This window comes from Monomorium pharaonis, chromosome 3, assembly GCF_013373865.1.
Source record: "Monomorium pharaonis isolate MP-MQ-018 chromosome 3, ASM1337386v2, whole genome shotgun sequence".
NCBI lineage: Eukaryota > Metazoa > Arthropoda > Insecta > Hymenoptera > Formicidae > Monomorium > Monomorium pharaonis.
Genome location: NC_050469.1, coordinates 15,554,193 through 15,569,063, shown reverse-complemented (window position 1 = coordinate 15,569,063; position 14,871 = coordinate 15,554,193). Strand labels below are relative to the sequence as shown.

The following is a 14,871-nucleotide window of genomic DNA, read 5'->3' as shown; positions in this document are numbered from 1 at the left end:
TAGACGCTTTCTCGATCTTGTCTAACAGTAGTTATTCGACCAAGACCACTGCCTTCACGTCTTGTATAACGTCCTGTCTCTTGATATGATCAAACTTTACTCACTACAGAGATAGGCACACCAACATGATGCACTACATGACGCACGCGAAAACCTTTTTCAAAAAGTGCGATTATTTGTGTAATTTCTGTTGCAGGCAAATGTCTACGCGGCATTTTGAAAATTTCGTATACGAGCTCAATCACACTACGAGAGTCGTCTGTGTACTGAACATTTATTTCAAAGTCTTTTTGTACGTAAACATTACTTGTAAACATTACGGTATGTATGTGAGTAGGTGCGTACTCGTAACGTTTACATGTAATGTTTATGTATAGAAGGTTTAAAACAAATGTTTAACACACAGACGATTCTCGTGGAGTATTCAGCTTGTATACGAAACTTTCAAAATGCCGTGTAGACATTTAAACGCATTTGAAACAACATAAAACGACATTTAAGAAGTCGCAACGAACAGCCGCGAGCGCGCGCGATGTGCACAATCCGACCGGCATTTTTCACGTGGTGCACATTGGATAACGATAATGCCGGCGGTAAGCGTTATTTAAAAAGAAATGTAAGGTTGACTGTGTAACTTGGTCAAAAGGGTGTAAAAAAATGGTTAAAAAACCGTTGTAAGCAATTTTAGCAATTTCAAGAATGATAAACACGTGGAATAAAAATGTTTTATTTCATAAACGTTAGTGTTTATTACTGGAGAGTAATCGTACTATAAAACTTTGCTTTAGCGATGTGATTGGATCTTTCTTCATAACAGTACCTTGAACTAAATGAAAACCGTAAAATATGCGATTTTTACGTAAACTTTAAATACGATTTGTTGTTAGAAAAAGTAAATCTGTGAAAAAATTAATAACAGCATTCAAAAGTGCAAATTTTTAGCTTTCCAATACTTTTTTGTTGAGCGCTGTACGTTGATTTGTTCACGAGTAACAAGCGATGAAAGTCAAAATAACCATTTTTTCTTAAAATCTCAATAACTCAGTCAAAAGAAAATCGTATAGCAATGAACAACCACTCAAAATAAAGGGAAAAGATCCCACTCTAAGATGCAAGTAACAAAAATACTCTATTTTTTTCACACCGGATGCAGCGTAGCAAATTTGCATAAAAATTTTCATTTTAACGGCTCAAGCTTTATCATTGTGTCACGTTGGTGAAAAGAAAGATAACTAAAATCGCCAAAAAGCGTTTGAAAGAAGAAGTTTCAAGCTTTAAAATGCTTTTTGGATTTTGTTTCTACGATGATTTTTCGCTGAGTTGCAATAGTTTGAAAATAGCCTAAATTTTCAGTATACAAAAAGTACCCTATTTTTTTTTAGTAGTATATATATATATATATATATATATAAACAAATATCTTATATAAAATATACAAAACATGATATTTTCAATCTGACTCAATCATGATAATTTTATCACGTAAATTGATCGGTGCGCTGTTTACATCATAGATAAAGTAAACAAAACACATTTAATAATTTAATAAAAGCAATGGCATAGCACGTAAGGCAAACTCATGATCCAGTGACCCCGGTTTCAAATTCTATCATAGCGTGTTTTTTTCCTAAAAATATAGCATATATAAACAAATTTTGTATATGATTATACATATATATAAGAAAATTTTTGTTTTGTAAAAATTTTTTCTTAGATTATTCTACAATGCTGTGTGGTAATTTTTATTAAGTAATTTATAAAATGTCTTATGTTTATTTGAAAATTTCTGTTACTCATAACCCACACAGCACACTTTATCCTAGGGATGTCCCTGGGATGTCATTTTGGGATATCGCAATATTGTTGGATATCCGTGGATCGTCTGCGATATCCGAGGGATATCCAAGGGATGCACAAATGTCCACCGATTTGATATCCTGTAGATATCTGAAACGATATCCAGAGGATGTCCAAGGGATTTCCTGAGATATCGTAATATACTCTAGTAAAAAAATTTGACAGAATTAAAAAAATTTTTTTCAGGATTTCTGATAAATGTTTCAATTTTTTATAATTGAAACGTTTCTCGAAAAAATTTTAAAAATAAAAAATTTTGATTAATTAAAAAAATTTTTGAATATTTCTAAGTATTTTTGAGAGTTTCTAAGAATCGAAAAAAACTTGAACAAAAAATAAAAAATTCTAATTATTTTTACGGCAATTTTGTAAGAGAAAGAAGACTATAATATAATATATGTTTCAGCCAAGCCGTCGTACCTGTTAAAGCATGTTTAATAGTTTAATATCTCTATACCTGAAAAAACGGTCACCCATCCAAGTGTCAACCCTCGCCGATGTCGCTTGACTTTGAAGACCGTACGCATTCTAACGCTTCGTGGTGATCCATAAACACTTCTTGTTTATGGATTCATATTTGTTATAGATCATTACAATAGATGTTGTCAGAAGGATAAAACATGTATAGTTAACTTATATTTTTATAAATAAATATGAAGTTTTACCATTTTTTTTACTTTTTTTACTATTTTTATATATGCGCGCAAAATTGTATGTAGACTAACTTATTAAAAAATCTGTTTTTGCTCTGTTTGTATAAAATAAAAAAAATTTTTTAATGTCATTTTTTATAATTTTTTAGTATATGTAGCATATTATTAATATGCCACATTGTTTCCATAAGTGTTTTCTTTATGTTCTGACGTTTTAATCTACGTTTCTTAAAGATTTAATTTACGCTTCTGTCACTCTTTTATTACATTATAATTAACTTTCTCTTTACACTTGATTTATGCTCCATTAATTGTAGAGATAAAAAAGATATGATGGGATATTATTTGGATGTAATAGGATATTGTAAGATATTAATGAATATCTTACAATATCTTATAATATTTTAAGATATTTTTTTGGGGTATCAAAATATATTAATAAGATATCATATGATATCTTAAGATATTTTACGATATTTTAAGATATTTTTGTAGGATATCCCGGGAGCTACTCATTGAGATATCCGTGGGATCGCCTTCGTCTGTCTTGGATAATTTGGGATATCCTCAGGATAAAGTGTGCTGTGTGGGAATATTTGAGTAATTCATTTTTAATAGGTTGTCAAATTTTCATAACCTTATCATCACACATGATAAAATGTGTAGCAAATTTTGTGATAAAATGTAATTTAAAATTCTCGTGTATTTCTGTCATTTGTAATATTATTTGTATAATTAATATTACGTGACGCACGAATCTCATTGTTCATCCGACTGATGCAATTTTGCGCTTGGTCATGCATATGCACGTGTATATGTTATGGTCAAACCCTGTTGCGCGGGCGTTTCTAGGATTGACTGATCAATATGCAGAACAACCAATCGTTTTGATCAAAATCCGAAATAGTTTTGTATTTTAGCTTTTAACTGATATGTTTTTAGTCCATCTTAAGAGTGACTAACTCCAAACAGCACAAGGATGTCTTTTGGATCTCCTAAGGAAATTTTGCTGGGATATATCAAATATCCTAAAGATATCTGTTTATAATCTTCGTACTTTTTAAGAATGTCCTAAGGAATAGCAAATGAGCACCTCAGTAATGCCTACAAATATCCTCAGGAGATTTTATTTAAACGTCCTAAAGATATTTGCAGGATTTTTATAGATTATCTTAAAACATCTACAATACATCTTAAATTAGTCTAGTATACATCATTGCGGTGCTTTATATACTATTTCTAGAATTAATTTAGGTTATATGCATATTTTTTCAGGATTAGTTCAGGATATATTAAAAATACAAATTTTTATTAAATTTTCATATTCTATTTATTTAATATAATAACATATTTATAATATTTATATTGTTGCACATTGCACGCATTGTAAATTTATTGCATAAACAAACCATATATATTTAAAAAAACCATATACATATATATATATAATTAAATTTGAAAAATTTGAAAATATAAAATATATATGAGAAAAAAACAAACTACATATTAAATAAATAACATCCATCATGTGCAAATAGAATGAGTAAACTTCCAAAATTAACTCCGGACAGCCTGTATATATTACTTAAAAAGGATTTGGACCAATTAAATCGTCCAAATTTTCATCACCATCTGCTTTTTGATTGTCTTCTTCAGCATTCTGCAAGATTCTGCTCTCTTATCCATGCTACAAGAATTTTTAGTATATTAGTAAAATTAGTACAATTTCACAAAAAATATGTTTATATTATATTACATACTTTTCTTTTTGTAGGCGTCTATTTGCATGCTGTTCTATATTAGATTGGTTTTTTCTTCCATGAAAGATTTCTTTGTCTTATTCAAGCTTAAAATAATATTAAAATTATATTAATTTTTTAAAAACTTCATAATTCATTAACATATTATTTTAATTATAACATTTGTAAAGACATAAAAAAGCAACATACTTCTTATAAATATTACGTTCGCTTGCATGTCTTAGCCAAGATTTGATGGGCTCTGAAATATTTTGTTCAGTAGCTTCCGAAAAGTAAATTCTTACTGCACCTAAAATAAAATATACATTAATATATAATAAATATTTACAAAAAAAAAATTAAGTTAAAAAAAGTTATTTGCAGGCGGAGTCCCTCCCCCGGCCACGCGTTTTCTGAGAATATATTTTCTTTCCACACAAAATTTTGTGTGACATAGTTATTTCTCAACAAAATACCGTACTTTTGCGCATTTCTGTATAAGGCACCCTTACCAACGGAGTGGGTGCGAGAAGAGGAGGCCAAAGATCCACTTGCATCTCCCTGTGTGTGTGTGTGTGTGTGTGTGTGTAACACACAAAATTACCTTTTAAAAAAAAGGTATAAAAAAACGCCAAGTATACGCGCCATCAAAAATCTATTCTTGTACAAAATAATTTTAATTTGGCACTACAAATTTTAATAAAATTTTAATAAAATTATCTTTTTCCAAAGAAGAACATAAAATATATTTTTTCTACAAAAGCAATGATATGAAAAAAATGCGCCAACTATGAAAATGGATGTTCATATGAGAGAGAGAGAGAGAGAGAGAGAGAGAGAGAGAGAGAGAGAGGGGGGGGAGAATAACATGAAATGCCTATACATATATCACGAGACACGGTAGTGTTACGCGCAGCGCGAGACCGCCCGTGTATCTTTACGCGAAAAGACGATTTGCGTGCATCCGAGATATCAGATTCTTAATAACGGCTGAACTGATCATGTTTTAACTAGGCTCAATCGAAAGTTTGGGTTTGATTTGTATAAGAAAACTGTTTTTATTTTTACTCTACATGCCCTACAAGTGGAGATATTGTCAAGCAAAGACCGAATTTTAAATTTTTCATTTAAGATACGTCATTCTTTATTCTTTGTCCAGTACGTGAAATCAACACTAGAGAGCATTAATATTTATCTATGACAGGTCTCTTATAAAGTATTGATGTATACTATATTGATATGATAAATCGCTGTCATTCGTGATATGATTGTTTTTGACAGAATAAAAAATAAATATTAAGTGATATATCTGTAAATCGTACGGTTAATAATTTCTTATAAGAAGAAAAGTCTCGTAAAGATCCGATGAGAAATGCGCGTTCGTAGTCGAATATATGCTTTGACGTTAGCAGACGAGTTCGCGGCGAGTTTCACATGATATATAAAGTTGACAAAAATAATATAGATAAAGAAGCTCTACAGGAAATTACAAAGCATGCGGTATCAGGAAGTTATATAGTAGAAAAAAATTTTGCTATACTTTTACTAAATTTTATTAAATTTACTAAAAGTATACTAAATTATCAATATATATAATAATTTTTTATTGCAAAAATATATAATATTCTAAATAAAAACTACAAAATGCGTGATATCCGAACAAAATTACCTTTTTTAAAAAAAGAAAACGCCAAGTGTGCGCGCCCCTAAAAAAAACCATTATATTAGGTAAATTGTCTTACTGTCTTATTGTTTTATTGTTTTCTCTACACAAATAATGATATAAACTAAATGCGCCAATTATAAGAATATTTATACAAAATTTATTTATTATAATTTCTTATTAAAATATTTAACAATAAACGGACTTGATGATCAAATAATTGAATGATTAAAATCAACTAATGGGATTATAGTGAAGCAAAAACTTGGCGTGCCCGGGTCGCATTTTTTCAATATTTAAAAAACTATGTTATTGATATCAATAAGTATATATACAAGAATGCGATTAATGTGGCTTGGGTTTTGTTTTACTATCTATCAGTTTTTTCTTGATTATCTGTTATTATTGATAACATTTCCATTTTTTTAAAAACTTTTTGATAAATTTTATAAGATTTTTTAAGTCTTTATCAAATATATTTGGCTAATTGATCTCGTCCAATTTTTAAATGTGTTTATGTAAAATTTTTGATGCATTATTATTTTTATTATTTTATTTGTACAAATAATTTAAATAATTTTTTAATAGATTTTATAAGATTTTTTTAAGTCTTTTTTTCAAATATACTTGTCCAATTGTATTGATCTTGTCCTATTTTTAAATGCGTTTATGTACTTGACATATTTTCTTTGTAAAATTTTTGATGGGTTATCATTTTTTTATTATTTTATTTCTATAAATAATTTCCATATTTTTATTGTTTAACATTGATGGTTCATTGCATTTTAACGACCCGGGCACGCCAAGTTTTTGCTTCACTATAATCCCGTTAGTTGATTTTAATCATTCAACTATTTGATCAAGTCTGTTTATTGTTAAATATTTTAATAAAAAATTATAATAAATAAATTTTGTATAAATATTCTTATAATTGGCGCATTTACTTTATATCATTATTTGTGTAGAGAAGACAATAAAACAATAGGACAGTAAGACAATTTATCTAATATAATAGTTTTTTTTAGGGGCGCGCACACTTGGCACATTTTTTTACCTTTTTTTAAAAAAGGTAATTTTGTTCGGTATGTACATACATGCATGTATGCATATGAACATGTATGTACATACATACACTGGCACAAAAAAAACGAGACAAAATTTTGACCAATTTTTAGGTAATCTTCAAAGTGATCATCTAAATTACATGTAATTTAAATTACATGTTTTTTTAAATTAAAGGGCAAAAACTCTACTTTGAGAATCTCTAGGCGAAAGTTTGATTTGTGATTTGCGAACCTTTTGTATCGCGTGAAAACCAAACTTGTTTTTTTTTTTATTGAAAAAAATAAAAGTTTGTTATTATTTTTCACAAGTTCCTCGTTAAAATCTGGCTAATATTAATCCAGATTCTTAAAGTTCATTTTTTTCTAAGCAATTGAAAAAAAAACATGTCAATACGATGTTTTTTGTTGAGTGCACACGAGTTTAAAATTTGCACTGCATTTTAGAGCATTTTAGCGAATAAATACGGTATTTTTTGAATGAATTTTGAGTATTAATATGATATTGCACATTGATTTTATTCGTGTTTAACTCAATCATATCGCCGTCATCAAAGTGACCCGATGTGTACCACGTGGAGAATGACGGTCGGAGTTTGTACATCATGGCTCTGAAATTCATCGGTGGAAATTTGTACTTACCGATCTAAATATAACGGATAGCTGACGCACCAATTTTACTAAAGTTAACAGAAGATCATATTCATCTGTACTCATAAACCTACACATTACGTAAACATACATATACACATACTCATACATAAAAAATAGGAGTTCAAATTTTATTTTAAAAAATCAGCCTTTTCAGGGCCCCATGATGTATAAAATCCGACCGTCATTCTCCACGTGGTGCACATCGGGTCACTTTGATGACGGCGGTATGATTAAGTTAAACACAAATAAAATCAATGTGCAATATCATATTGATACTCAAAATTCATAATGTTAAAAAAATACCGTATTTATTCGCTAAAATGCCCTGAAATGCAGTGCAAATTTCAAACTCGTGTGCAATCAACAAAAAACATTGTATCGACATGTTTTTTTTAATTGTTTAGAAAAGAATGAACTTTAAGAATCTGGATTAATATTAGCCAGATTTTAACGAGAAACTTGTGAAAAATGATAACAAACTTTTACTTTTTTTAATAAAAAAAAAACCATGTTTGGTTTTTATGCAATACAAAAGGTTCGCACTTAACAAATCAAACTTTCGCTAGGGATTCTCAAAGTAGAGTCTTTGCCCTTTAATTTAAAAAAAAGTACATATACCCAGCTACCCAGGCCTGTTAAAATTACATATCGTGAAAGCTTTACAGCAAGGATTGTTTCAATTTTGACAACAATTTTATGACAAGTAATTGTCTGTTACTTTGTTTTCTAAAAGTTTTGAGCAAATTTACGGCAAAAGTTTTCATCACATGATGCTGCAAATAACAGAGAAAGACTTGTACATAAATATTGCGCAGAGAAATTACAAGATTTGCTCCGACAAAATGCAAAATTTAAACAAATAACAGAGCAAACCTTGCTACACGACATGACAATAAATTTATGGCAGGAACAGGAAATCTTGTTAAGCACAGAATAACGGCAAATTAGTAGCAAGAACAAAATAAAACTTGCCGAGCACACTTTTGCAACAAAATTGCGACAAAATGTGTCCGTAAACAGCTTAGTTTTTGCTGGCAAGGCTTGTCGCAAATAGTATGACGCACATTTTATGCAAATAACAGGGTTGCATTATCGGGTTTTAAACTTTATTTCTGGTGACTTTACTATTTATCTCGAGGTGGCGCATTTCTCGTGAAAACGATTTATTTACTGGTTTAATAAAAGGGGCTCGTCGAGAACAGAGAACCAAGTACGATTGCACCATTCACATATGATATTGGACTAATATATCAGTTCAATATTTCATTTCTGTTGATCTTAATTTCGACAAGATTTGTTCTGTTCTTGCCACAAATTTGCTATCATGCTATGTACAGCAAGGTTTGTTCTATTGTTGCCACAAATTTGCTATCATATTGTGTACAGCAAGGTTTGCCTTGTTTTTGCTGCAAATTTGTTGTTATGCTTTACTAGCAAATTTTACCCTGTTATTTGCATAAAATATGCGTCATACTATTTACAATAAGCCTTGCCAGCAAAAGCTAAGCTTAATGCGGACACATCTTGTTGTAATTTTGCTGCAAAGGTTTGCTCGAGCGGCAAACTTCGCACAAAGTTGGCGTCATTTTGCTAGCTGGGTAATTTGGATAATATTTTGCAAAGTTGCATCACTTTGAAGATTGACTAAAAATCGGTCAAAATTTTTGTTTTGTTTTTTTTTGCGCCAGTGTATATGCATGCGTGTATATTTTATTTCTTTCTCCCTCTCTCTCTTTCTCTATGTAATTCTTTCTCCTGAATATTATATGTATAATATAATTAACCTCAAAGCTTGGAATTAACAGAATGGCCGACAGAATATGTTTACTTGAAGGTACTAAATATAATATAGTTTAAAAAAAAAAAGAATAAAGTGAACAGTTTATTCTTTTGCAATGTATTAAAATAGGTAAAAGGCATGAAATCTTGTTTGAAACAATTACAACAAAGTATACACTATAATGCCACTCAGCTGGCCTGCCGATGACGTGGTTATAAGCTGCAGTATGGATAATATGTTTATATGGATGCCGAAGGATCATCTGTACATCTTAGTTTACACACAGAAAAATAATTACTTGCAAGTAAATATTACTTAAGTTCTAAGTAATTGGTTTTTTTCTACATCTGCAAATCTATGGTAAACTTGTTACAAGTATCACATTTACTTAAAACATATTTTAAATTTTAGTAAGTGTAATACTTTAAACAAGAATATTTACTTCAAACAAATATTATTATCCAAAGTCATACGTAATTCTTCTTCAATCAAGCTTTATAATATTTTTGAAATAAGAATAGATTCTTATTTTAAGTAAAAAATGCTGAAATTTTCTAATACTTGTAACAAGCATACCTGAAAATTAATATTAAAAAAATATTTTTGATTGAAGAAAACTATAATTACTTGAACAAAATAAAATAAAATAAGTAATTACTTTTCTTGGCTGTAGAATTTTTCTGTGTGTATTTAGTAACTGTTATACATTCTGTACAAACCGAATATACGGATAAAGCATATAAATTTACCGCTCTTGGTCAAATCGAAAAACTAAAAAGTACCCCAGTAGGAAAAAATTTATAAAATTGTATGACAAAAAAAATTGTCAAAGATTTATAATCTGTCATTATGAGGGCATAGTTGAGAATATAGATGTAGAAACATTAACCTTTTATATAAAACATTAATAAATGTTTGCGCAATTAAATTTTGAAATGATATGTTGGTATAACAATAGATATAGCGAATCATCTTAACAACACATTTGCAAAATTAAATTTAAAAATAAATTGTGCAATAATTGAGAAAAATATTTCAGTCGTAACATGTTTAAAACATTTAGAAATATAATTGTGCACAAAAGACTGAAAATATTCCCCAATTATTCCTAAATTATGATGCACAAATATTGAAACATGAAATGTGTAATATTGCATGTTTCAATACTTGTACATTATAATGTAGGAATGATTTAAGAGTTTCTGACCGCTATTACTATCAATGAAATACTTAACTTTCCAATGGACGCAACTAATCTGTCAGACGAAGTGCCTCTTTTTTAATCTTTATTAAATGTCTAATGAATAAGCGATATTTGTAATACCTTTTGATATTAATTTTGAATTAAATATTGAAGATTAAATGATGTAAATATTGCACATTATTATTGCTGTATTATATTGTGAAAATATTGAAGATTATAATGTAATAATTTTAAATGCTGAAATAATTGCAAAATATTTATGTTTCAATATTTGTCTAATCTTTAACAAATATTATTTAAGAATTATATTCTGACAAAACTGTTGCGTTATGGCGAATCATTTTAGTACAATCTTTAATGCCATTATTGTGCAATGTTTGCAAGATCTTCCTACCGGGATAAGTATTTAAATACTTTGTTGTTTCCAAAACAATATATTATACAATTCTCTTGATACATCTATAAAAATTACATACATTACAATTTATTTATTTATAGATAAATCGTAATTGTACTTTAATAATTATGTTTATTATCCTTTTACAGTTATTGATAATAAACCTATTTTACCCATGTTTCTCTTAAGGGGCTACATACCCTAGAAATTTTGAAAAAATGCATTTTTCGTTTTTTGAATATTTGTATAGTATGAGGTCTTGAGAATATCCTTTTTGTAAGTTTCAAAGTGATTCCTTAAAAATTGTTGGAGACATAGCGAAAAAACTCCAAGCGCGTTCGACGACGCTGGGGCGCGACGGTCACGTCCTAATTCTTCGCAGCAGGTAGCTTATGCAAGAATATTACGCCGGCAAGCTAGAATCGAAGCCTTTGATACCGGTAAATCTAAGGAGGGTTCACTGTATGGCCCTGGAGTGAATGACTCCATGTAAGTTTGAAAAAAAATTTTTATCTATGTTTTAACCGAATGTCAAACTTTAAATGCGCTTTTCTCAAAATGTTTTCAAAACGCGTACCAAAAATATTTCGGAAACGACTGGACCGATTTACTTGAAATTTGAAGGGCTTATTCTACACAAAAAAGGCAGTCTTTATAGTGGCGGTTTTTTTAGAGCCCTTACTTTTTTACAGTTAAGAAAACGACCGATTTTTATCCTAAAAAATCGCTTTTCTTTAAACAGCTGCCATTTTGCCAAAAATTGATAATTAAAAAATCGGCCACGATAAAGATTAGATAATTTCATACAGTTTAAGAAAATTCTAGGCTAGTCTGTTTCAGATAAGTCCTGTACGAGCTGCAATTGGTACCGCGGAGCACCTTTTTTCAATAAGGTCTTGCGACTAGGGCTGCGTTCCGTTTCACGCATGATGCGCATAATGCATTGTTTATCCTCGTTTAGCGTTTGACAAACAACAACAAACAACAAGGATGAACGATGCATCATGCGTATTATGCGTGAAACGGAACGCACCCTACGACAATATCTCCGCCATTTTAAAATTTTTAGTTCAAATTTATTCTGAAACATGTTTTAAGAATATATTTTAAAGTCAAGAAAACTAGAATTAATTATATATATTACGTTTCGATAAAAAAATTGAGATGGAGGCCTATTTTTTACGTCTTTGGGTGTATGTAGCCCCTTAATGCTCTTGGAACAAATGTCGCTTAGTAAGTAATATCGGAGATATGTTTATATGGATGTTTATATGAAGAAGGATTATCTCTATGTCTGTCTATTTAGTAACTGTCATGCATTCTAAGTGAGTTGGATATACGGATAAGGCACAGAAATATACACATAAGGCTTTTGATCAAACCGAAAACTAAAAGGTAAATATTTAAATACTTTGTTCCCGAAATAATTTATTCTAATTAAGACAATTCTTTTCATACATTTACAAAGATATTCAAAATTTCTATTTATATTTTTGATTCTCTAACTTATTTTTTTTAATGGTGCAACACGTCATCCCATATTTTACTTTTCATTCTCTTTGCATCAATTTAATGTAGCATTATATTTATTGCTATTTTACAGTTAAGATTGTAGTTAAATTATAATGGTACATTTATAATTATATTGATTGTTCTTTTACAGTTATTGATAATATGCCTATTTTATTCAGTTTAATTAATGCTCTTGGAACATATAATTATGTGCTAGCTTGTAATGGAAAATAAACACTCTTACGGAAATTTTTCAAGTTTGTTAACTATGCATGTAACGGCCTATGTTACTTAAAGACCACATTTACAATAAGAGCTACGAGCGTACTTTTGTTCCCCATTACAAGCTGGCACATGAATGTATGTTCTAAGAGCATTAAGTGAAACATGGACAAAATAGATTTATTATCAATAACTGTAAAAGAACAATAAACATAATTATAAACGTACAATTATAATTTAGCTACAAATAAATTTTTTTAATGTGATCTTTATGAATGTATGGAGAGAATTGTATTAATTATAATAAATCGTTTTGGGAACAACAAAGTATTTAAATAATTACTTTTTAGTTTTTCAATTTGACTAAGAGCCTTATCGGTATATTTCCGTATCTTATCCATATATCCGGCTTGCATAGAATGCATGCAATGTTACTACATAGACTAAGACAAATAATTCTTACAAATAATCCTTGGGCATTCATATAAACATATTTCCAATATTGCAACTTGTGATCACATCATCGACAGATCAGCTGTGTGGCATTATGGTTCCTATACTTTGTTGTAATTATTTCAGACAAGATTTCATGCTTTTTACCTATTTTAATACATTGCAAAAGAATAATAAACCGTTTACTTCATCCTATCATTTTTTTGTAAAACTATATTTGATACCTTCAAGTAGACACATTCAGTTAGCCACACTGTTAATTTCGAGTTTTGAAGTTAATTATATTAAAATTATTTGGTTTAGCAGCGCCAAGTTTTTGTAGTAAAATATTTATTTGTATTAAAGTATTTATTTGTAATATTTATAATTTATTTCTATTAAAACTTATTTGCCAGCTCAATATTATCTCCTTTATTTCTTGCCAATATGCTTCTTGACAATTGTTTTTTGCAGGCGCATAGCAGTCTCGTATCGGCGCACAGCAGCCAATAATTTAATACAAAAGGCTAATATTTATAATTTAATCTTATATTTAAGAATCTTCAAGTTTATCGTTAAAATACTTCGTAATTATGAAAAATGACTTAATGAAAAATCAAACTATAGATGCCAGCCAAAGAATAACAAAGTAGATGTTCTAATTCGTATAAACATCTACTTTATAATTGACGCATGTTCTATATATATCATTACTTTTGTAGAGAAAAAAACGTAATACTCATTTTCTAGTGTCAAATCTAAAAAATTGTTTCGTATTATAAAAACTGGCTAAAGAATAGTAATAATGTTTTAGTTTCTATAAAAATATTTGTTCTTATAACTGGCGCAAAATATTTAGATATCATTATTTTTGTAGAAAAGTTAATTTGTGTGTGTGAGTATAAACTTTAAAAATTTCAGGAATATATATTACTTAGGTTGAATTTGACACACTTCCCAGATAGCACAAGGACATCCAGTGTATGTCCACTGGATATCCGCTTCTGGACATTTGGACATCCATTAAGAGTCCAAATAAGGTCCGTCGGACATTCGATGGACGTCCATAGGATATACGTTTGGCACAACTTTGTACGTTCATAGAAAGTCCTTTAATGGACATCCATGGGATATAAGTTTGTCACAATTTCGGACATTCATAGAAAGTCCGAAATAAACCAAATTTTGGACCTATTATGGTTTGATTATTTCTTTTGGGCCTTTTTCAATTAAAGAGCTTGCTGCAATAGTGGGTTAATACAAATTTTGTAAAAATCATCGACATAAAGCATGGACTGCGCATTTCCTGCAAAAAGCTCTTGAAAAGTGTCCGGCAGAAAAACAAAGAGGAGACATGGTCCGGGTCAATTTCTTTCTCTGTCTAGCGCCTATTATGCTACTGGTTAGACAGAGCTCTAATTTACACCGAGCACTTGGTACGCGTATCAAATAATGAATTTAAGCTGATCAGCCAATGATTAAACACATTCACTAGTTATTTACTATTTGATACGCGTACCAAGTGCTCGGTGTAAAGATCAGAGACAGCGCTTGACTCAGACCAATTGCTGTATCTCTCTTTTGGTCGGAAAAAGAAACGAAAAAAAACCGAAAAAAAGAAAAAAAAGAAAAAAAAGAAAAAGAAACGAAAATGAAAAAGAAACAATAATATATTATAACAAACATTTAAAAAAATA

General features: G+C 29.6%; 1 protein-coding gene and 1 long non-coding RNA gene across 12 annotated transcripts in view; one reads left to right on the top strand and one right to left on the bottom strand.

The window, feature by feature from the left end:
• The window catches only part of LOC105839869, a 130,991-nt gene that overhangs the window by 9,970 nt on the left and 106,150 nt on the right, over nucleotides 1-14,871 (top strand). The gene's annotated exons all lie outside the window — the stretch shown is intronic.
• LOC118644882 overlaps nucleotides 4,276-14,871 on the bottom strand; it is an 85,832-nt gene continuing 75,236 nt past the window's right edge. The window contains exon 2 of the long non-coding RNA XR_004962667.1: nucleotides 4,276-4,559. This is a non-coding gene — a long non-coding RNA (uncharacterized LOC118644882). The remainder of the gene's footprint in view (nucleotides 4,560-14,871) is intronic.